This window comes from Gorilla gorilla, chromosome 16 (assembly GCF_029281585.2).
Source record: "Gorilla gorilla gorilla isolate KB3781 chromosome 16, NHGRI_mGorGor1-v2.1_pri, whole genome shotgun sequence".
NCBI lineage: Eukaryota > Metazoa > Chordata > Mammalia > Primates > Hominidae > Gorilla > Gorilla gorilla.
The window spans coordinates 46,576,523-46,598,370 of record NC_073240.2 but is presented as its reverse complement, the minus strand read 5'-3'; the positions used below and the strand labels follow the sequence as shown (position 1 = coordinate 46,598,370).

Below are 21,848 nucleotides of genomic sequence, written 5' to 3'. Positions count from 1 at the left end.
TGGCAGAAATACTATCTGCAAATGAGGAAACTGAGGCACAGAAGAGCAAATTGACTTGTCTGGGAACTGACTGGTGGTGATAACAGCTGATTTCCACTAATCTGCAGAGGGTCATGTTTAGTTTCACTCATGTGGCTAGAAATAACTAACCAATGGGTATAAAGAATTCCCCATATTTACTCTGCCCTTTATTCAAGCTGTAGTAGAGCTCCCTGCTCATGGCCCCAGAAAAGGTATGTTATTCAAAAAAATAAAACTAGCCCTGGAGAACTCCATGGGTTTCCAGAGGAAGCAGGAAGAAAAGTAGAGGAGCAGAGAAGGGGTCTTAGAGAGGGGCAGCAGAGACAGAAGACAGCAGAAACATGCAAGAATACCCTCCCCTTCCCCCGACTAGAAAAGGACTCTGAGATGCAATAGGAGTGGAAAGAGAGGGCTGTGTTCCCAATCAACAGGGATCCAGATACCACTTCTTGGCATTGGAGCCAAGAAAGAAGCAAGACACTGAGAGAAATGCTGCAGGGAGTGTGGCACCCGAGGCATAGGGCCCCGAACTCAGCAAAGATTTCCAGAGCCCCAGCATATTCAGAAAGTAACAGAGTCCAGCACCCAAAAGGACCATCAGGACAAAGACACAGAGTAATAATACCTGGAATCTTGACCCAGGCCCATGAGGCAGAAGCCAAAGGGGGCAGGGTTAGAGGAGAAATCTTCAGAACGGCCAAATACTAAAAACCATCAGAGGAAAAGCGGCTCTGGATTATAGCTTATAGAGTAACTGACATTCCACACACCTGAGTTTAGGGCTGAGACTCAAACATACGATAATCTTCTTGGTGCCAGCAGCATTCTCAAACAGTTGCCAGGGCAGATCTTAAGTAAAATGTTGGAGCAGTGAGGATTTCTCTGGACTCCTTCATCCTGAAATGCTGGTGCCTCACCCAGAGCTTCCCTCTGCTGCCCCCTGGTTCCAAGCACATCTTCCAATGTCCTCTCTCAGGACACACTTCTACTACCATCGTTAAAACACTACCCTGTAGTTCCAACTAGATTATCTAATAATCATTCTCAGTCTTCTCCCCACCCCAATCCCTAAGAAGTGTAACACACAAAATACAAATTCCCTCAGAAGCAGTAAAGTGCTCAGCATGAATTCTCAGATGAGAACATGGGGGTGGGGAATAGAGGAATCTGAATACAATGTTAGGAAAAGAGGTGAGGTTTGAGCTTTTTACGTTTACCAAAAGGAACATTAGTTTGAATGCCTATCACATGGCATAAAAAGAGCATTTTCAAAATCTGGGCATGGCCATGAGAGTGCTGTAGACACGTGAGCTAGGCAGGACAAAAGATTCAGAACCACTATATTATATTAATGCATAAAAAGCTTTGAAATGGTGGAAAGCTGGGAGAAGATGGTAGAGCCCAGCTCTAGACCACTTACATCTGTGTGAGTTAGAACAAGCATCACAAATCATTGCTATCACAGATGACAGCAATTGTCATCATCATCACCTTCATTGTCTCATCATCTCATCATCATCATCTCATCATCATCATCTCTACTGCTAATACAGTTAATACTTATTGAGAACTTATGGAATGGGTATTATTTTAAATGCCTTTCAGCTGCACACAAACTGTTTATAGTATGTATTGTTTTATCCCTAATTTGATATGAGGAAACTAAGGCACAGGGAGGTTAAGTGATTTGCCCAACAAGACGATAATTTGCAGAGACAGCAAGTCCTGTAGTGTGAGATGCCAGCTCTAAACCACCCTGCTTTACCAGGGATAGGTGTGTTAGAAAGATTACATGAGATAATCTAAGACTGTGTTACATGTATTATGTGGCTATGCAAAGGGGATATAATCATGAGAGAACCAAGTTGCTTCCCAATTCATGGTGTACTAGTCAGGGTTCTTGGTTGCAAATAAGAAAGGTATCACTGGTAAACATAAGAAGAAAAGGAATTTACCCAAAGGATATTCAGCAACTCAAAGAATCACAGAAAGCCTGGCAAACAAGGTGTGAGTGGACACTAAGTGCAGTGAAACATAATGAAGACCCTACCCTAAGAACAATCTGCTCAGGACCCAGCACTAGCACTGTTGACTCTAGCCATCAACCATGTCTCTGCAGGGCTTTGCTACCCCTAAACAGTACCATGCTCCTTGACTCTAACTTGGTCACAGCCACTAGGAATAATGGCTCTCTGGCCCCCTCTCCTTCAAGTTCTAAGGATTCAATCAGAAATAGTTGATTGGCCACAATTAGGTCATAGGCCCACCTTATATCTTGCTAGATATCTGTAACAGTCAGCTATTGCCACAATAATGCTGCATATCAAACCACCCCAAAACTCAAGGGCTTTTAACAACAAGCATTTATTCTTCTGTCTCACTACAGGTGAGCTGTGGTAGCTCTGCTTCAGACTACAGGTCTGGATCAAGTGTGCTCCACGTGTCTCTCATCCTCCTTGGGCCAGAGACTATAAGGGGCATGTTTTTCTCGTGTACAATGTCATTAGTGCAAGAGCACAAGCTGAAACACATGATGATGCTTCTTGAGGCCCTGGCCCCAAACTGGCGTACTACCACTTCCACCTGTATTCCATGGGCCAAAGCAAGTCATGAGCCCAATCCCAACATTAGTAGAGTAGAGAAATACACTCTCCTCACTGTAATGGGAGGCACTGCAAAGTCACAAGATAAAGGGTCTGGATGTATATAATTCTAATGAGGGGAGGTGTAGAATATTGCAAATTCACTCTTCCATACGATCACAAAAGAAGGAGCCCATTTCCATTTCTTCAAAAATAGAAAGGGTGCTTAGCTTCTAGTCAGCTAAGACTTTAAAAATTCACTATTCGTGTTAAGGGGGAGGCCTTCTGAAGACAAGGGGTCCTCAGGAACCTCAGAGATGAGGACTCTTTCCAACTCTTTTTCCCACTTTCCATGGTAAGTTACAAACCCAGCACAATGTCCAGCTTAGGGTCAAGCTTCTATTTGAAGTTTTTGAAGATGAATGTTTATGCGGTGTGTTTCAGCCTATTATACCGATGATTGTGTTATTTCCCTGGATGATTTTTTTCAATTTTTATTAGAAATGACAGCTCTTTTATTAAAAAGCAGGAAATATTATATTAAAGAAAAATACAAGCAACAGTAATCAGGTACTAAAGGATATGAAAGTTCTATCTTGTGAAAGAGAGGAACTAGCTGTATCTTTAACGGATTTGCAGTTTGAGTGTTTTATTAAATCTGACACCAGGCCTGCAATTAAGACCAATTATTTGGTCATAGTGTCAGTTCCACTTAAAATGAGAAAGTTCGTGATGGCAACAGTTTATTTTTAATAACTGATTTCAGAGAAAACCATTTTGTGTTCAATTGCTACTTCCTGACCTCCTGATCTCCAAATAAAAGACTTGTACCTGTGGGGTTACTTGCACGATCCCACCCAGAAGAGCAGTTACTAGATGCTATTACAGGCTGACAGTGAGTTATATATTCACTCAACCATTCATCCATCCTGCTACACACAGATGCACCTGGCAGGTGCCCCTGCGGTAAGTGCCTTCTATTCATGCTGCATTCAGACAAAATGCTGAGCCTGAGAACTCCCACCCACGCCACTGAGAGAGCCTTCATCCTCTGAGCAGGAAGAGATTTCACAGATGCTTGTGTTCTGGTGATTATGTGTGAGGACATGCATCCTTCCAGGTGTATTAATCAACGCCCTCTTTACTCATTTAATAAAGCCCTACCTAGACGGTTTTGTTTGATTGTGTGTGTGTGTTTGGATTTGTGGTTCTTGGGGTGAACAAATGGCTCTCAGGTTCCAGGAATACTTCCAAGACAGCGCCTCACCCCTCACAGGTTAGCCCATGCCACTGGGTGAGTAACTCCAGATATGAGGTTGCCAAACTTAAATTAGCCCATGCCACTGGGTGAGTAACTGCAGATAAGAGGTTGCCAAACTTAAATGGGGCCACTTTTTAAAAATTCACATTTTTCCTATTCCAAGGCACAATCTCCCACAAATTACACTGAGGTAATTTAGGAATTTCATGTTTTATCCTTTGTTATCCTCCCCTTCTACTTGTAGGGCACTTGGGTTTAATAGCATGTTCACCCCCTTCCCTCCTTTGGGACTGTTTGCTTGGTTTGGCTTCTTTTGTTCTCTTGCTCCTTTAACTTGCTATTATGATTCTGGAATCTAAACAATAACCCCCAAAATTCAGAAAGCATAAATTTAATACATTTTTACCATCTAATCCACCAAAGTTTCTGATAAATAAGGTGTCTACATTCAGCTTTGGCATAAAGAATGACTACTGGCAAGAAACTAGACTGAGGTCATCATTTTCAAATTCTGTCAGTTTTGATGGACTGGAAGAGCTGAGAGGGATGGGGGAAGGAGGACATTGGGGAGAATAGTGTATGTTCTTATTTAAACAGACAAGCAAACAAAGACTGAGAGGACCTTTAAACCTTTCGGTAAAGGCTTCTAACTTGAGGCAGCACATGTCATCCTCTGTTTCACGTCCTGAATCTCACTTCAGCACGCATACAGCTGCTTTAGGAGACAGAGACTGAAATAGAAAACCAGCCATGGTGATGAAATGTGACAACCTGCTTCAGAAAGGACATGTTTGATGTGTTTTCCAACTGGATGTTTCTAAAATTTATGGCAGTTTCAGACAAGATTTCCAAAGAAATCCTTTCTCTTCCTCATTTCAAGCTTCTAAATCTATAATACCCTTATCACCACTGCAGAGAGGCACCAGAGAAAAAGTTTCTCCCCAACAGGTTTTACAAATTACCTTTCACTCTTCAGATGTGTCTCTTCTCGGAAAACCCATGTGTCGCTCATCTTCCCAGGCAGGACCGCCCCTCTTTGCGGATATATTACTTGCCTCCTCAAGGCCTCAGTTTCTTCATCTGTGCAATGAAGAAGTTCAGATAAATAATCTTTAATGCCACCTCAACATGTAACAATCAGGGGCTCAGATTTTCACAGCAAGCTTGAAAGCATTTTGAAGGTTATAGTGCATCCTTAATAAGTAGGGAGGGACATTCTAGAAATATGAAAAAAAGACATGTTTTAAAAACAAGGACTGAGCTTCCAGTAATGGCCAAATAAAGATTCTACCAGAATAAACCCCTTTACAGACAGCTACTGTAAAATATGGACACAGTATAAGAAGCAGCTACATGGAGGCACAAGAGGGTGATGGAAGGCAGGTAGAGTCTAGGGAGGAGTCCATGCACCAGGGAAGACATTACATGGAGTAGGTACTCCATGCTGCTGCTTCTAGCCTGGGGGTAGGTTCAGTTAGCTTGCACGGAACAGCAGGTACAGTGAAAAATAAACACATTTTTTCTGGCCTTAGAAATCTGAGTACTGAGTCCAGGGCAACCGCAGTCACTGAAGAAAAGGGAAATTTGGGAGGAAAAACAGCCAGGAGGGGGATACCCAAATTCTGCCTGCCCACATCTCTGGCTGGCTCCTGAATCACACATGCATGGAGCAGACTCAAAGCACCTCAGCTAGAGGTAAAGAACCTAAAGAGAGTTTGGAACTGGTTAAAAACCAAAAATAGTTTGGAGCTCATATTTAACCAGGTTAATTGTGTGCTAAAAGGAAAGAAACATGACTCATCAAAAGAAATTAACAAAATCCAGTATCTACTACATGAAATTTATTGTGTACATTACACAATCAGAAAGTACTCAAAATATAACAAATCAGGAAAAGTGGGAGCCCTAACATGACAGTCCCAGAGGGGCTGGAGCAGAAGGCTGTGATATTTATCCTACTGTCTCCCTTCCCGTGAGGTCTGGCTATGTCAGACCATTCCACAATATTTTAAATGTTCAGCCTTTTCATACTCCTCCATCCCAAAGCCATTCGACTTCTCAAAACTTTGCATTTAATGAGCTCTTAATTCCAGGTGATCACAAGAGACTGTTTCACCACTGCATGCCCTGTGCTACCAGAAGACCATTCCCTAATACAAAGGGATTTACCATCTTTTTCCCCAGTTACCAAGCCTAGATTCCCCAATTTTCCCTGATGATCTGTTACTTACCATCTTCTCCCAGTACCAATATTGTACCAGTCAAGTTTCTTGACTGCAAACCATAGAAATGAATTCTAGCTGATGAAACAGATAAGAAACTTACAAGGAGGAGCAAAGCAGTTCATAAAAGTGACAGGAAGACAACCTCCTGCTTCCAGCCATGGGAGAATAACAAGAAATCCATTTTTCCAGCATTATTGAGATATAACTGGAAATAAAAATTCTATATATTTAAGGTGTACAACTTAATGTTTTGATATATGTATACATCATAAAATCATCACAATCAGGCTAATTAACATATATATCACATAAAACCATTCTTGTGTTTGTGTGTGTGTGTGCAGGTAGTGAAAACATTTAAGATCCACAAAGTTTCAGCTATGCAAGATGAATAATATACAGCAATATGACTATAGTTCACAACATTGTCTGTATACTTGAAATTTGCCAACAGAGTAGATCTTAAGAAATCTACTTTAAATATAAAAATACAGATCATTTAAAAGAAGATGGAAAAACATGCCATGAAAGCATTAAGCATAGAAGGCTAGAGAGGCTATATTAATATCCGACAAAGTCAACTTCAGAACAAAGAGTATTTTGAAAAATAAAGAGGGGCATTTCATAATGACCAAACGGTCAGTTCATAAAGAAGTGATGAGGAACTGAAGAAGCAGTCTTAGAGCATAGATAGGAACCATGAGAGCTTTGGTCGCAAAGCAAGGGCATATTCAGCCAGGACAACAGCTGGGCCGCCTGCATGGAACTCTCAACAATGCGGTGGTTTCTGCTCCCATGGTAACCGCTGCCACTGCACTTGCAACATCCCACCTCTCTGTGTGTAATCTCTAAGTATCCCCCATGTCTTCAGAGCTATATCCCTCTCAGATTCAAGTCCAGAGCAAGAGCATCTGATATAGTTTGGATGTGTGTCCCTGTCCAAATCTTATGGTGAATTGTCATCCCCAATGTTGGAGGTGAGGCATGGTGAGAAGTGATTGGATCATGGGGATGGATTTCTCATGAATGGTTTAGTACCATCCTCTTGATACTGTCCTCACGATAGTGAGTTCTCGTGAGATCTGGTTGTTTAAAAATGTGTAGCACCTCCCCACTCTTTCTCTTGCTCCTGCTTTGGCTCCTCCTTTGCCTTCCACCAAGATCAGAAGCTTCCTGAGGCCTCCCCAGAAGCAGATGCCACTATGCTTCCTGTACAGCCTGCAGAACTGTGAGCCAACTAAACCTCTTTTCTTATAAATTACCCAGTCTCAGGTATTTCTTTATAGCAATGAAAAAAAGTGGCCCAATAGAGCATCCAATGGCAAAACCTGCTTGATGTACCCTAGATTTTATTGCCAAGGAGCAGAAGGAGGAAATATCTGCGTCTTTCATTTCTAACATGAGACAGGGCCTGGCTTATCAACAATATTAAAACTTTAAGGGACACCCACAACAAGAATGAGATTTAGATGCTGGACTTTCCAAAACAGATAGCAAGTAACTACCTACAGTAAGTATTTCACATTGACAGGCAATTTGGATCCGTAATTTTCTTTTAATTTTTGACCAAGTAATTCTATTTGTAGAAGTTATCCTTTGAAAAAAATCAGAAATAAGCACCAGGATCTAGGTACAAGTAGGTTCAACTGAAATAATATTTATAATGATGCAATCCCAGAAAATTAAACTCTGGTATAGATGAGTCAAGTTCTCAACAGGAAGAGATAACATTACAGGGTATTCAAGAGAGTGTTTACAAAGATGCGTGTGGAAAAACCACAACAGACAGTGTAGTAATCCTGGCTGAAACTCCTTAGCCTAAAAGGATGAGGGGAGGAATAGTTACTGGACCTCAGAAGGAGAGAGCCCAGTAGAGTGCCTGGTGGAAAGACCTAGCCAACCTGAGGTGACCTGCCAGGGAGAGAGCCAAAGAAATAAAATACCTGCCCTTTATCTCCTTTCTCCCTCCCTCTCCTCCCATCTCCTGTCAGGGCTTCCCATTTCCCAAATCCAAGAGGAAGCCGAAAGGCACAGGAACTCCTTGATGTTGTCCATGAGTTCAGCCTCCAGAGGCAAAGAGCCAGGTACAGAGGCTGGAGTTACATGGACAGTGGATCTGGAAGGACGAAGGGAAGCAATTATATTCTACATGATTAAATCTGCAGGCAACGATTAAAAATTATGCTAGAAGACTATTTAATGGTAAAAGGGAATGTTCCCAACATGATACCAAGTGAAAAACAGTATTCGAACCATCTAGAAATTATGATACCAAATCAAAAATAGTGTTAATGTGTGAGGTTATGTGTATTCACTCTTATTGTTTTGTTTTCCAAAATGTCTATAAGTAATGCATGTTATTTTTAGAAGAAAATATATAGTTAACTAAAAAGATATTCCAAGTAATAAACCTATGACAATGATAATAACCAAGACCCCTATGAAAATGAAAAAAGAAGTAAATAGCATGTTTCTGTGGATGTGCCACGTTTGGTTCAACAATCACTGACCCTTTGCCACATACCGGGCACTGTTCTGGTTCCTGGGGACACAGTGATAGAATAACTTTGTCTTTGTGGGGATAACCTTCTCAAAGATGGTATGAAACTTTGGATTGGAGAGTGGAACTAGATGGGGAAGAACAGTGGCTGGAGTGTAGCTGTCCACAATGGCATTCAATGCAAATTATCAGTGTTTATCATGTCCATAAGCCTCATGGAGACACACACAGAGGTGGGTAAGAGCTGAAAGCAGCTGGCTAGAGCATGTGCTAAGATTCTGCCTCATGTTGAAAAAACATAAGGATTGGAAGTGTTTTCAGCATTATTGCTGCTCTGGGATCTACATCAAAAGTGCTACATCTGACCACAGTATGATAAACAGGGAGACCAATCTTCTAAAAGAGACTCTTACAGAACGAGTACTTGATACAAGGGGAAGGCAGACAGAATTACATTTATGTATTTCTTACATCATAGGTATTCCATATACTTTATATTGATAAAAACACCAAACAAAGAAACTAAGCCTGTCACATCTGTTTTTAAAAATACGTAATAACTATAAATGCAGTCCTAGGATTGAGATGTGCAATAAATGTGATTACTTACCACAAACCTTTTATAACACCAAGAATTAGATACATTTTTTACAAAAATTATAGGCTACAGAAACTTTATGGTAAAAGCATCGGGAAGAAATTAAGCAATGAGTCATAGGACCATGTAAAGACAATCAACCAGACCAATTTTCAGGCTTCTGTCGGGCTGTATTTATGGTATGTTACAGCTGGGTCAGTCCCGTTAGAATAAGGGCCATGCACTAAGTCCTAATTATCATCCCAAAATGCCTGTTAGTGGGACACAGATCAGCTTGGTGACCAAGTGATATGTGTGATTACATGAAAGAGCCGGTGCAGAGGCCAGAGGCACTGAGGTCAGGTTTGGACATTAATAAAAGGAAGGGATATGGTTCATCATCCCTCCCGGGTGCTGCACATCACTTTCAGTCTTTAAGTCAAGACATCAATGAGACAAAGGACGTGCCTTTGGCTGAAAGGATACTTCAATAGGTCTATCACCACACTGAGACAAGAATTTTTCTGTGTTGTATGAGGTTTGGGGTTTTTTCTGTTTTTTGTTTTTGTTGTTGTTTTGAGAAAAGGTCTCACTCTGTCATCCAGGCTGGTGTGCAATGGTGCGACCTTGGCTCACTGCAATCTCCACTTCCCACATTCAAGTGATTCTCCTGCCTCAGCCTCCCTAGTAGCTGAGATTACAGGCATGCGCCACCCTGCCTGGCTAATTTTTGTATTTTTAGTAGAGATTGAGTTTCACCATGTTGCCCAAGCTGGTCTTGAATTCCTGACCTCAAGTGATCCACCTGCCTCGGCCTCCCAAAATGCTGAGGTTACAGGCATAAGCCACTGTGCCCAACCAAGGTTTGTTTTAAATCTGGATTTTACAATGTTAAAAAAAAAAAAATTCCACAAACCATGTAGACTTTCTGAAAATTATATGAGTTGATAAATTTTTCTTAATAGGCTCTAGATTTTTTTCATGAGAACTATTTTTTATGTGTTGGATAATTTTGTTTAAAATATAGCATAGACATGGTACAGCTCTGGAACAAACCATCTGAGTTCAAAATCTATTGAGTTACACTGTGAACTTGGGGAAACTATGAATTTTCTGTGCCTCAATTTCCTCATTAAAAAATGGAAATAGTGACAGTAATCTCTTCATGGGATTGTTACGAGGATTAAATGAGTTAATACACTTCCAAAGTGCCTGGCACATACTAGATACTTTTTTCATATTAGCAATCGCTATTATTTAAAAGTCATACTACAGAGAAACCACATGGCATTAACATCTCAAAATCTATTTTAGTCTTTATATTAAAAAGCATTATCTTTTGAGTGACTTAGAACATTCTAGAAGACTTCAACTTTCATCCAGTTTGAGACTGACTTTTATTATCTTGAAGAGTCCAGTAAATGATAATATTGTGGGTCCAAATCTAATTTGATTTGAGAACAAAAAAGGCAGAATTCTTTTTATTAATGCTTTTATAGAACTTTTATAATAGATGTTAAGCTACTCCTACTTATAGGTAGTAGAGATAGTAATCCATGAGAAAATTTAAGAGACCTCCAAAAACCACCTGCCCACAAAATATCTCACGCACTCATTTAAAAGACATTTATACAAAACTGAATGTGATCTGACCTTGCCCTTGAGAACTCACAAAGCAGGGAAGACCAATCCACAAAAGTAATTATAACATTAACTTGATGTTTAATAAAAAGAAAGACAATGTACAAATTGCCTCCTACCATCCATTGGTGCAATATATCATAAAAGACAAAAATAACTACAAGAAAAATGAGATTAGGTGGTTATTACCAAAGTGCATTGATGCTCCTCAGAAATAAACTAGATGCTAAAGGAAATTAACAAGCAATTGGAAACCAAGTATAAAAGCCAGAGGAGGCTGGGCATGGTGGCTCACACCTGTAATCCCAGCACTTTGGGAGGCCGAGGCGGGGCTGCTCATGAGGTCAAGAGATCGAGACCATCCTGGCTAACATGGCAAAACCCTGTCTCTACTAAAAATACAAAACATTAGCCAGGCGTGGTGGCGGGTACCTGTAGTCCTAGCTACTTGGGAGGCTGAGGCAGGAGAATGGTGTGAACCCGGGAGGCAGACTTGCAGTGAGCTGAGATCGCACTGCACTCCAGCCTGAGTGACACAGCAAGACTCCATCTCAAAAAAAAAAAGAAGGAAAAGCAAAAGCCAGAGGACCTCTTTGGTAACATAAAAAGTCCTTATCTCCTGCAGTGCAAGGACAGAGAACAAGGATTAAGGCCAGGGTTTAATGGTCCAAGTAACTAAACTTGCCCAACAAATGCAGATTTGTTATGTCAAGCTCAGGGTCCTACTTGAGAAAACCTAGGACCTGACATGCCATAGAGACATCTGGAAGGATGTCCAGAACATATTGACTCCATAGACTCCTCTAAATTTTCTAAGCCTGCAAAAATAACCCAGCTTCCCTACTAAATGCTAGCACTTCCCTTTCCACCTCATTCTGGAAGACAACCCAAAGACCTCTTCCCAGCAATGCTATAAGATTTGCCCCACCACCCCTCCTGGCCTTTAGGCCTATAACTATAGTTAAATCACAGCATTACCCAGCTGAGAATATACTGGGCCTAATAATGAAGGAAAGGGGTTATACCCCCAAAGAGCTGCAAATTTAGCCAGCATGTTCTATCACATACCAGCAAGTACCAGGGTAGTACATTTGGGACTGGATTCTGACGGTGCTTAATCAAGATGACTGAAACATAAACTTAAAATAGGGAAGTGTTCATTCACTTGAAGTTGGGTCTCCCAAGAAACAGAATTTAACACCTTGGCAAGGACCCCAAGAGATGGTACAAGCTTGCTATGAAAATGGCTCCTGGAAACATGAGGAAAATGATTGTGCTCCCTGATCAAAGTTGTAATGCTGGGAATGCCACGGCAAATGGTAGAGGAAGAGATTTAAAGACTCATGGAAGTGGTTAGCTGAAATGGAGATACTATGTATGGCCAGAAGCCACGCTTAGTGATTACATTGCATTGAAAGACCCACAGGACACACCATTTACCAAGGCTATGTGCTGGTAAATGTGCTGGTAAATGTGCTGGTGAGAGGGGTACCAGTACTAACATGCCGTTGTGATGCTCCTCTGTAGGCCAGAGGTGATGGTAGGAGAGGCTATTATGGAACCTGGCTCCCTACTACCAATGGAGATGATGGGACCCCAAAACAATAGAGGACAAATGGTAGTGGTTAACAGCTTAAAAATAGAGGATTATAGTAATGGTAACCAGTTAATGGCAAAGTTGGCATGGCAGCCAAGAAGCCTGAACTGTAGAGAGTTATATGGATGGTTAGTAGAACACTGAATCCTTAGAGGCAAAATAGATGAGTATCACTGAGTTTGTAGCAGCAGAAAAAAATAAAAGATGAATAACTAGAAGACTAGGGTCACCTCGTCACCCCAAAAAAGGCATGGTATCTTATGCAGTTCCCATACCTGAACAAGTCTTCAGATCTAGAACCCATTGACTAAAGAGGCTGCCCGGATAGCACAGCACGTATACACTAACTATAATGATTGCTCTGATCCTTCTTCCTCCAAAGGGACCTGTTGCCACTTATTGGGGTTAAACCACACTGGGGGAAGGAGAATAGGCAGGACTATGAGACATAAGGTTTGAAGACCTGAGCTGATACCTGGAGATCTGGAGTGTTACCATGAACCCCTGTTAGAGTGGGGACATATGGATGACAGGTATATATGGAAACAAAGCCAAAGTCTGGCCTATAGTGGATCCACTAGGCCCACAGATTAACCTGATGGTCATTTCCCCAGTGCCAAATGTACAGATGTATAGTTAGCAGTTGCATACATCAGAATACAGAAGAGGAGAGGTGTTGTGCAGGGAAGGTGAAAATTAAAGCTCCTTTTTTTTTTTTTTTTAAACATTGAGTCTCACTCACTGTCACCCAGGCTGAAGTGCAATAGTATGGTCATAGTTCACTGCAACCTCGAACTCCTGGGCTCAAACGATCCTCCCACCTCTGCCTCCCAAGTAGCTAAAACTACAGGCGTGTGCCACCACACCTGGCTAATTTTTTTGTTTTGTGTTTTGTAGAAACAAGGTCTCCCTATGTTGCCCAGGCTGGTCTCAAACTCCTGGGCTCAAGTGATCCTCCACCTCAAGTGATCAGCCTCCCAAAGTGCTGGGATTATAAGTGTGAGCCACTGCACCCAGTCTAGACTACTCTTAAAGATCTAAAGAATCAAAGAGTGGTTGCCCCCATAATATCTCTTCTTTTATTATTATTATTATTATTATTATTATTATTATACTTAAAGTTTTAGGATACATGTCCACAATGTGCAGGTTAGTTACATATGTATACATGTGACATGCTGGTGTGCTGCACCCATTAACTCGTCATTTAGCATTAGGTATATCTCCTAATGCTATCCCTCCCCCCTCCCCCCACCCCACAACAGTCCCCAGAGTGTGACGTTCCCCTTCCTGTGTCCATGTGTTCTCATTGTTCAATTCCCATCTATGAGTGAGAACATGCGGTGTTTGGTTTTTTGTCCTTGTGATAGTTTACTGAGAATGACTCTTCTTAATTCACCACTCTGGCCCCTACAAAAACTACATGGATCCTGAACAATTGATGTAAACCAGGAGTTGGCAAATTTTTTCTATAAAGAGACAGTAAATATTTCAGGTTTTATGGCCTATACAGGCTCTGTCACAACAATTTAACTCTCCCACTATAGTGTGAAAGTAGCCACAGACAGTATACAAGCAAATTAACATGCCCGTGTGTTCCAATAAAACTTTATTTACAAAAACAGGCAGCAAAAGCTATAATTTGCTAATCTGTGATGTAAACTGTCACAAGCTTGACCCAATAGTAACCCAACTGGAGCCACTATGTCAGATATGGTATCTACTAGAGCAAATTAACACAGCATCATATACGTGGTCTGGGGCTATTGATTTGGTGATTGAATTAATAGAAAGAATCATTAACAATTTGCATTTGTGTAAGATGGACATTATTTATTTACTATATTCCCCCAGGACTACATTAACTCTTTGTACTTTATCATACTACAAATCAAAAAACCCGAACCATCTGGACATCTCACATTACACTGATCCATCACATGGATAATATGCTGATTGAATTACATACACAAGAAGTAGCTATCACTTAGACTTTGTAAGACATATGCACTCCATAAGTTGGGAGATAAAGCCAGAGGCCACTACTTTAGTAAAAGTTTAAGAGAATAGAGATCAAGGACATGTTGGGGCATCCCTTCCCTAAAGTTAAAAATAAGTTATTGCCTCTTGTACTTTCTACCACAAAGAAGGAAGCACAACACCTGATGAGCTTTTTTGGGTTCTGAAGGTGGCATATTCTACATCTACAATGTCCAGTTCAGTAGCCATTGGCCACATGCAGCTATGCAAGTTTAAATTTAAATTTAAATTTTAGTTCCTCACTTGTACTAACCACATTGCTTAATAGCCACAAGTCGCTAATGGCTACCGCATTAACAACGTGGGTATAGGATATTTCCGCCATTGTAAAAAGTTCGATTGGAAAATTCCATACACCCAGGAATAAGGAATATTGTTCCAACCCCTATATCTGGTGACCAAAGAGCAGCCAGCTTGTGTGGAGCCCACGGCAGGAAGGAGTGCTTCAGCAGACGCAAGCTACAGTGAAAGCAGCCCTGCCACATAGGCCATAGGATCCCACAGACCTTGTGGTCATGGAGGTATCAAGGGTGGGCAAGACATCTTGTGGAGTTAGTGGCAAGCTCCACTGGAAGAATCACAGTACAGGCCCCTGGGATTGAAGAGCAAAGTTATGCCATCTGCCCCTGAGGTTAGGGGTAAGATTAGAGTTGTGATACAAACTGAGGACGGACTCTTGTTACAGCAGTGGTAGATGCCACAAGCTTGGGTTCTAGAACTAGGCTATGTCATCTACCCCGGAAAATTAGATACCATTTGAAAACCATCTCCTGGCATGCTACAGGGATCTGGAAGAGCTGGAATGCCTATTGGTCTTGCTCATGCTCATTCCAGGATATACCACTTCCATGTTACAATAAATGGCTGGGCCTACTCGGTCTTAGGTTTTGGCAGCTCTGATAGAACCTAACTAATGGTGGAAAGATCCAGACACATGGTCACTTAGTGTTTCATGGTGAGGCATTCCTTCTGCACCAGGTATAGAGGTGGGTCTATGGTCACAAATTCCACTTGTCATATCCTATTCTACAACTACCCAGAGCTGCAGGCCTGACACAGTATTTGATAAGCCTACTGAAGGCACAGGGGAAGTGTCATCTCAGAAGCAAATCTCTGAAAGAATGAGATCCATCATCCAGGATGCCATATTGACATTAAATCAAAGAACTTTACGTGGCACTGTCTCCCGAGTAGAAGGAATACATGGGTCTGGGAACCAGGGTGTTGAAATAGGAATGACTCCCCTTACCATTACTCCCAATGATCTACTTAGGAAATTTGGGTTTCCTGTCCCCTCTCTGGAGACCAGATCTCTATCCCTATAGAGCATGTAGGGCATGTGCTCTACAGGGATAGAGAAATCTGGTCTCCAGACAGAGGACACTTACCAGGGGAGCAGCAAAAGCCCCATTGAACTATAAGCTACTTCCTGGACACTCTGGGCTCCTTATATTCAAAGGCAAGTAGGCAAAAAGAAGAGTCACCATCCTGGTAGGGTAACTGTCCCTGCTCATGAGACTAAGGTAAGACTATTGCTACACAACGGGAGCAAGGAAGAATATGAATGAATCACACCCAGTAATTCATCTGGGCATCTTTTGGTCTTCCCTTGCCCAATTATGAGTTAAATGAGCAGATATAACAATCCTTCCTGAGAAGGGCATGGCTACAAAGGTCTCAGACCCCTCAGGATCTGGTTCAAACCACTGAGCCTAGAAGATCTGGTCATGAGATTGAGAGGAATCTAGAATGAACCGTGGAGAAGGGAGACAATGAATATCAATTCCAGCCCCAAGAACAACTGCAGCGACAGAGACTGTAGTTCATCCTACTAAACTCCCTCTTCTAAGTTTTCCATCAGAGAGAGATCCAGGTATCCAGGAGGAGCTGCTCCCCCAAAATATATGAAGTAGAGCTAAGGAGGCTGTGGATTGTGGTGGACCAGAGATGCATCACCCAGATCTCCCTTCAAGGAGGGACTTGCTGCCCAGCTGTGGAGGAAATGAGAACTCCTTTAGGGTGTGCCTCAGCTTCAGAGAGCTACTTTGCCCAAGATCATGTCCTTCCCTGGGACAGCTCACATCCAGTGACTGAGAGAGTCAGGCACATAAAGCTTCAGCCATTTCATCCCTACATAGGACAGTTCTGAGAGGTTGATGTTGGCTTTTTCAGGTCTGAATTGCCATTCAACTTCTCCCTCTGTCCAATCTTGCTTCTTTCCTCTTCCTTTCCCAGGTGTTGATCCCCAATAAACATCTTACACCTTGAACTCCATCTTACTATCTTCTTCTAAATAACCCAACCTGCAACTCTGTGTCTGTGTGTGTGTGTGTGTGTGTGTGTGTGTGTGTGTGTGTAGGAGCCTGCACCTATGGTACAACCCAGCTGAACGTGATGATATAGGTAAAACATCTTCCTCTTTCCCCTCCAACAGCATCCGGAGAAATTATTCTTGAGCTGACAGGTGCATTAGTCCAAAGAACACTTACCTCAGTGGACCATGACTATGCGAGGCTGCAGGACCACCAGCGTCCATGACAAGTGTGTCCGCATTACTGCAAGTCTTTTGGTAGTGGTCAGAAAACAACACTGGAGCAATACCATGTGGCAACAAGAGCAACAATGGCCAAGATAATGGAGCTGTTCCACTGACTGCACAGGTTTTCTGGTCCTTTCTCCATGGCAGGACAGTGACAAAGACTGACTCTTAAAGTTAAGTAAATACCCTTGGGATGATAGATAGATAGGTAGATAGATGATAGATAGATACTTAGATAGATAGATAGATAGATAGATAGATAGATAGATAGATAGATAGATAGATGAAATGAAAGAGAGATATTCTTATGTATTAGAGCCACAAATTAATTTAACTTCAATTTTAAAAGTATTGTTAATTCATTTGTACCTCCAAACTGATGAAACGAAACATACTGACTACAACTATTAGACGAAAAAAGATTACAGAATAGTATGCTTAGTATAAACATACTATTATAAAATATGTCTCAATATGTTCACAGAAAAAAATTGGAAAGCCAAAATGTTGCTAACAGTTATGTCAGGATGGTGTAATCACAGGTGATTTTTATTGTACTTTCCTTATCTGTATTGCCCGAATTTTCTGTGATGACTTTGTGATTCGGTAACAAGGAAAAAAAATTATCGTTTTAAATTTACCAAAGCAATGAATCTGTTTTCCCTTGATGTCTTTGCTTTTTTTAAGAAGCAGTGTGCATTCTTTTCCTAAGAAATACAAACATTTCTCCTTTCTTTCATTTTAGATAATTAGAAGACAGCTGCCAGGTTGGAGACCATTTCAGATGTCAATCTGCAAAGTGGTATGGAAAGGCAGGAAATAAGCCATGGAACATTTTAATTGCCTTCATAACCTGGGTTACGGGAAACAGGCATCTCCTTCATTTCTGCTTCTGAGAGGAGGGTGCTGTGGCCAAGGGCTTGGATGCTCACAGAATCTCCCATCCCCTTCCATGAGCATTATTGAAGAGAAGATATCACGGAAGAATTGTGGGAATAAACATGGTGTCATTCATATGCTCTGTGAGCTCATCTAAGAGTCCAAGGTGCCATCCCTTCTGCAGGATCACTAGCAGCTGTCCATGTGGCGCCAGCTCAACCATCTCTAATGGGGAAATCAACAACTACTGAGCAGTCCTACTGGGATATACTACAAGTACCAAGTATCAGACACATGAATCCAAAACTAAATTTGCCACCCTCCCTCCCAGGAACAATGCATTTTCATGTGTCCTACCATTACTCCTACCCTGACACTTACCCACTAGACTAGAGCATGTGAGTGACCCTGTCTCATTTTGCTGTATTACCAGCACCTAGAATAGTGCAAATAATACAGAAGTTGCTCAATACACACCCGTGGAACTACTATTGAATGAATAACAGGTGCCCCAATGATTTTCTTTAAAAATCCAGGTCACTTGGTAAGTTTTTGTCTTTGATCAGCTTGTCTATTCAATTTCTGCTGCCCTTCTTTTGATTGTGACCCTGTGCTATCTTGGAAACAGTCGGTTTCTGTCAATTCTCTTTTTGCTAATTATCTCAAAGCCCATATCCAAGGTCATCTATTTCAAGGATCCTGTTTGGGTGTCAACAGTCTATGTATAGTCATATTCTTCTGTTAACCCGCCTAAATAAGATTTGACAGAAAAGGGCATTTTTGAAACTTAAGGGTGAAAGAGTAGCTCAACACAATAGAAGCTCAGTAATTTGAACTAAATGAAGGGAAGATCAGTCTGACAGTGAAAAGTACAAATTATGAAATCATTTTTTAATAGAGGGTTACTGTTCTCAAGTAGAGGAAGATTAGAGACCAAACTAAAAAATGTACCTTTAAAAAACATGATGATATATTACGGTTGGGAAGAGTGTGGGAAAGACAAAGGCAACCTGAGGCAGAAAGAGACAACTAGGCTGGAGCTAGAACACAGGACACCAGGAAAGACTCACACATTAAGAACATGGCTTCTCTGTAGAGGTTGCTGAGCTATCCAGAAAGATGAGCAGCCGCTTGGGAAAAATGCGACAGGAAATGACTGCCATGTTTTGACCTGACTGACCTCCTGAAGTCATGACCAAAATAAATGCGGGGTTCAAAGCTAAGCAGGCATCACTCTCTGCAGTACTGAGGACAGAGAACTGTCAACGGTACATTTTTTAGTTTGATCTATAATCCTCCTCTACTTGAGAACAGTCAGCAGTGAGCACCTAACAGACGTCCAATGCAAGCATCTGTGCAATGCCAAGCTCTTGAGGGACGACGCTGGCCATTCAAGAGTCTGCCATAGGGCCTAGGCTGTTCACATAGGCCCGAACTCCATGAGAACTGAGAACAAACACTATTTCTCATGAAATCCTGAAAGAACCAAAAAAACCGAACAAGTTATAGTGAGATACAGTCAGACTACAAACTCCTAGGCTTTGTGGATGAGCGTCATCTCGGAAGCCATCATGGAGGACACGGAACTCAAGTGCAGTCATATGGGTGGAATTTGGTTAGACAGAGAAGAGGAGGGAATCAGGTTTGGTGGGGAAAACAGTGTGAGCCCAGCCTGGAAGTAGGGATGGATGCGAGTTGTGCTGGGCATGAGAGCTGAGGAGACAGAGTGGAGGGGCTGACAGGTAAGAAGTCCCACCCACCGAGTCGGGGAGGGACTGTTAAGCAGTCACTGTGGACTAGGCACCGCTCACAGCACTGCAGATACAGTAGCAAACAGGCAAAAAAGGAGCTTACCAGGAGCCAGGCCAGCCACTATTTACAGTGATCCTACGGGAAAATTGGTAGTGAAATGAAAAGCACACATAACAAAATCTAAGGGGGAGAAGTATGAATAAATCACCCCACTCCTCCCAAAAAACAAGTTTTGTCCAGCTGGTATTAGCCAAGGAGAGGGAAATGGTTATATAAACTGGAGGAAACAACTATCTCTGCCATTGCATTTCTTTACAATCATGAGTAACCTGGCAAGGTTGGTGAATCAAAGTGAAAGAAAAGAGGAAGTGAGGGTGGAAAAGAGCCTCCAGAATAATTACACCACTGTTAAAGAGATCACCAAAAAAGAATAAATATACTACTGATTCTTTTTTTTTTTTTTTGAGAATGCTGAATCATGCCTTAAATTATAACTCTATTTACTTATGAAATTATTAATGTGTCAAACATTTGCAAATCAATCTAGTTTCTAGGAAGAATTTCAAATTGAATGTTTTCTCATTTGCATGGAAAAGCTCTTTGTAGGATAATCTAAGTAAGAATAATAATACATCTTCAAACATTTTGATTCCTATCTATTTCCTTGTCTTCTTACCAAAATAGTTAATGACAGATTCATTTCAATTTTAAACTGCAAATATTATTTTAGAAAGCTGCCACCAATGTAAACATCTTCACTCACTTTCCTTTAAATTGCACCGTTTTATTGAATAACTTATTCAATGTCAGGGACCTAGACAAGGGACCACATTACTCTGAAAGAAGTAGAAATATTGTATTAGAGACTGGCAAGCTGTCATGTCTCTATTGGCCAATTGGGCATGACCCACCACCCCTGCTCCCAACCTCAGCACCTACCATGTTCCTTAAGCTTCTATGACTGAATCATAAGTCTGGAAAACTCAATTTGGTAAGTGTGGGAAGACAGATCTTAATTGAAAAATTCATTTCTAATGAAATGTGAGGTGGTAAAAGATTGGGCTGGCAGGGTAGATCATTTGAGTCTTCATTAGTAACACCAATTCATTTTAATTCAGTGAAGCACATAATTGGCATCAAGCTTCTCAAGTTCACCACACATTCCTGTGCTTGGAATCCCTAATATTTTAAAAACTTTTCTTATTTGGTAATAGGTGTTTTAATAATTTGCATTTAAACACGAGAATACTTGTAACTGGCTTATGCTAATTATAAGTGTGTTGAGTTTTATTAAGCCAGTGGTATCCACCAGCCAGTGACAAGTCTTTCTAAGCCTTAACTTGAATTCCCTATAATTATTCTGCAGTCAGCTAAGACTCCAGCAAAGAGATGAATGAGGCCCCTTGAGATTACTGTACCTTGAATAATCAGAGGCAGTCCACGAGGTCAATTACTGTTTCAGTTTGTTCCATGGCTGCTGCATGTAAATCCATTTACCAGGAGCTTAGAGAAAGACTTGATGGCATTTGTTTCATTGGCTTTATCTCTGCAACAGCAGCCATTCTGCCATGCAAGACCCTGAGGGCTCAAATGGACCATCTCCATGGGAAGTGAGGGAGCTGCAAAAGGGCTGTGTTTTTGAAAAGGAGACAAAAGAAAACTTTCTCTTATTCACAGGATGGAAGAGAGGCAGAATTGTCAGTTAGTGAAAAGGGCTTAGGACTGAGAGTCCAGAGATGTGAGTTTTCTAATCTCCTTGGCTGAGATAACCACCCAGCCAATCACACCAAGACAAGTTTCTTTTGGGATCGTGTAGCAACATGCAAGTCTATACAGCAAGAGATACAACGTAGGGTAGCAAACAAGAAGTGCTAAATAGAAGGGCAAAAAGCAAGAGAAGGAAATCCTATCGTGAAAGTAAAAGCAAACAGATAAACAGGTAACCCTTGAAACTCTAGTCAGTGTAGAAACTAACACACCAATATCTTCATATAAGCTGACAAAATGTGCACAATATTTACGGTTTAAATTTATGATAGCCTTTTAATACTTACTGGATGTCATTGAGGATATAAAGATAAATAAGAACAGTAACACTTCCCAATCTTACAGGATCAAAGAAGAAAAAGATATACATACACAAAAATTGTTAGTTAGCAAATGATGTGGATAAATATTATTCATTCAAATAGGTTTCAATAATCTTGCAGAATTCAGGGAGTAAACTTGAGAAC

General features: G+C 41.2%; 1 long non-coding RNA gene across 1 annotated transcript; it reads left to right on the top strand.

Moving 5' to 3' along the window:
• Window positions 1-6,907: 6,907 nt before the first annotated feature.
• Window positions 6,908-18,410, top strand: LOC129527125 (uncharacterized). Its single transcript, XR_008672066.1, has 3 exons — window positions 6,908-7,066; window positions 16,879-17,156; window positions 17,729-18,410. It is a non-coding gene; the product is annotated as an uncharacterized lncRNA (long non-coding RNA).
• The last annotated feature ends 3,438 nt before the right edge of the window (window positions 18,411-21,848 follow it).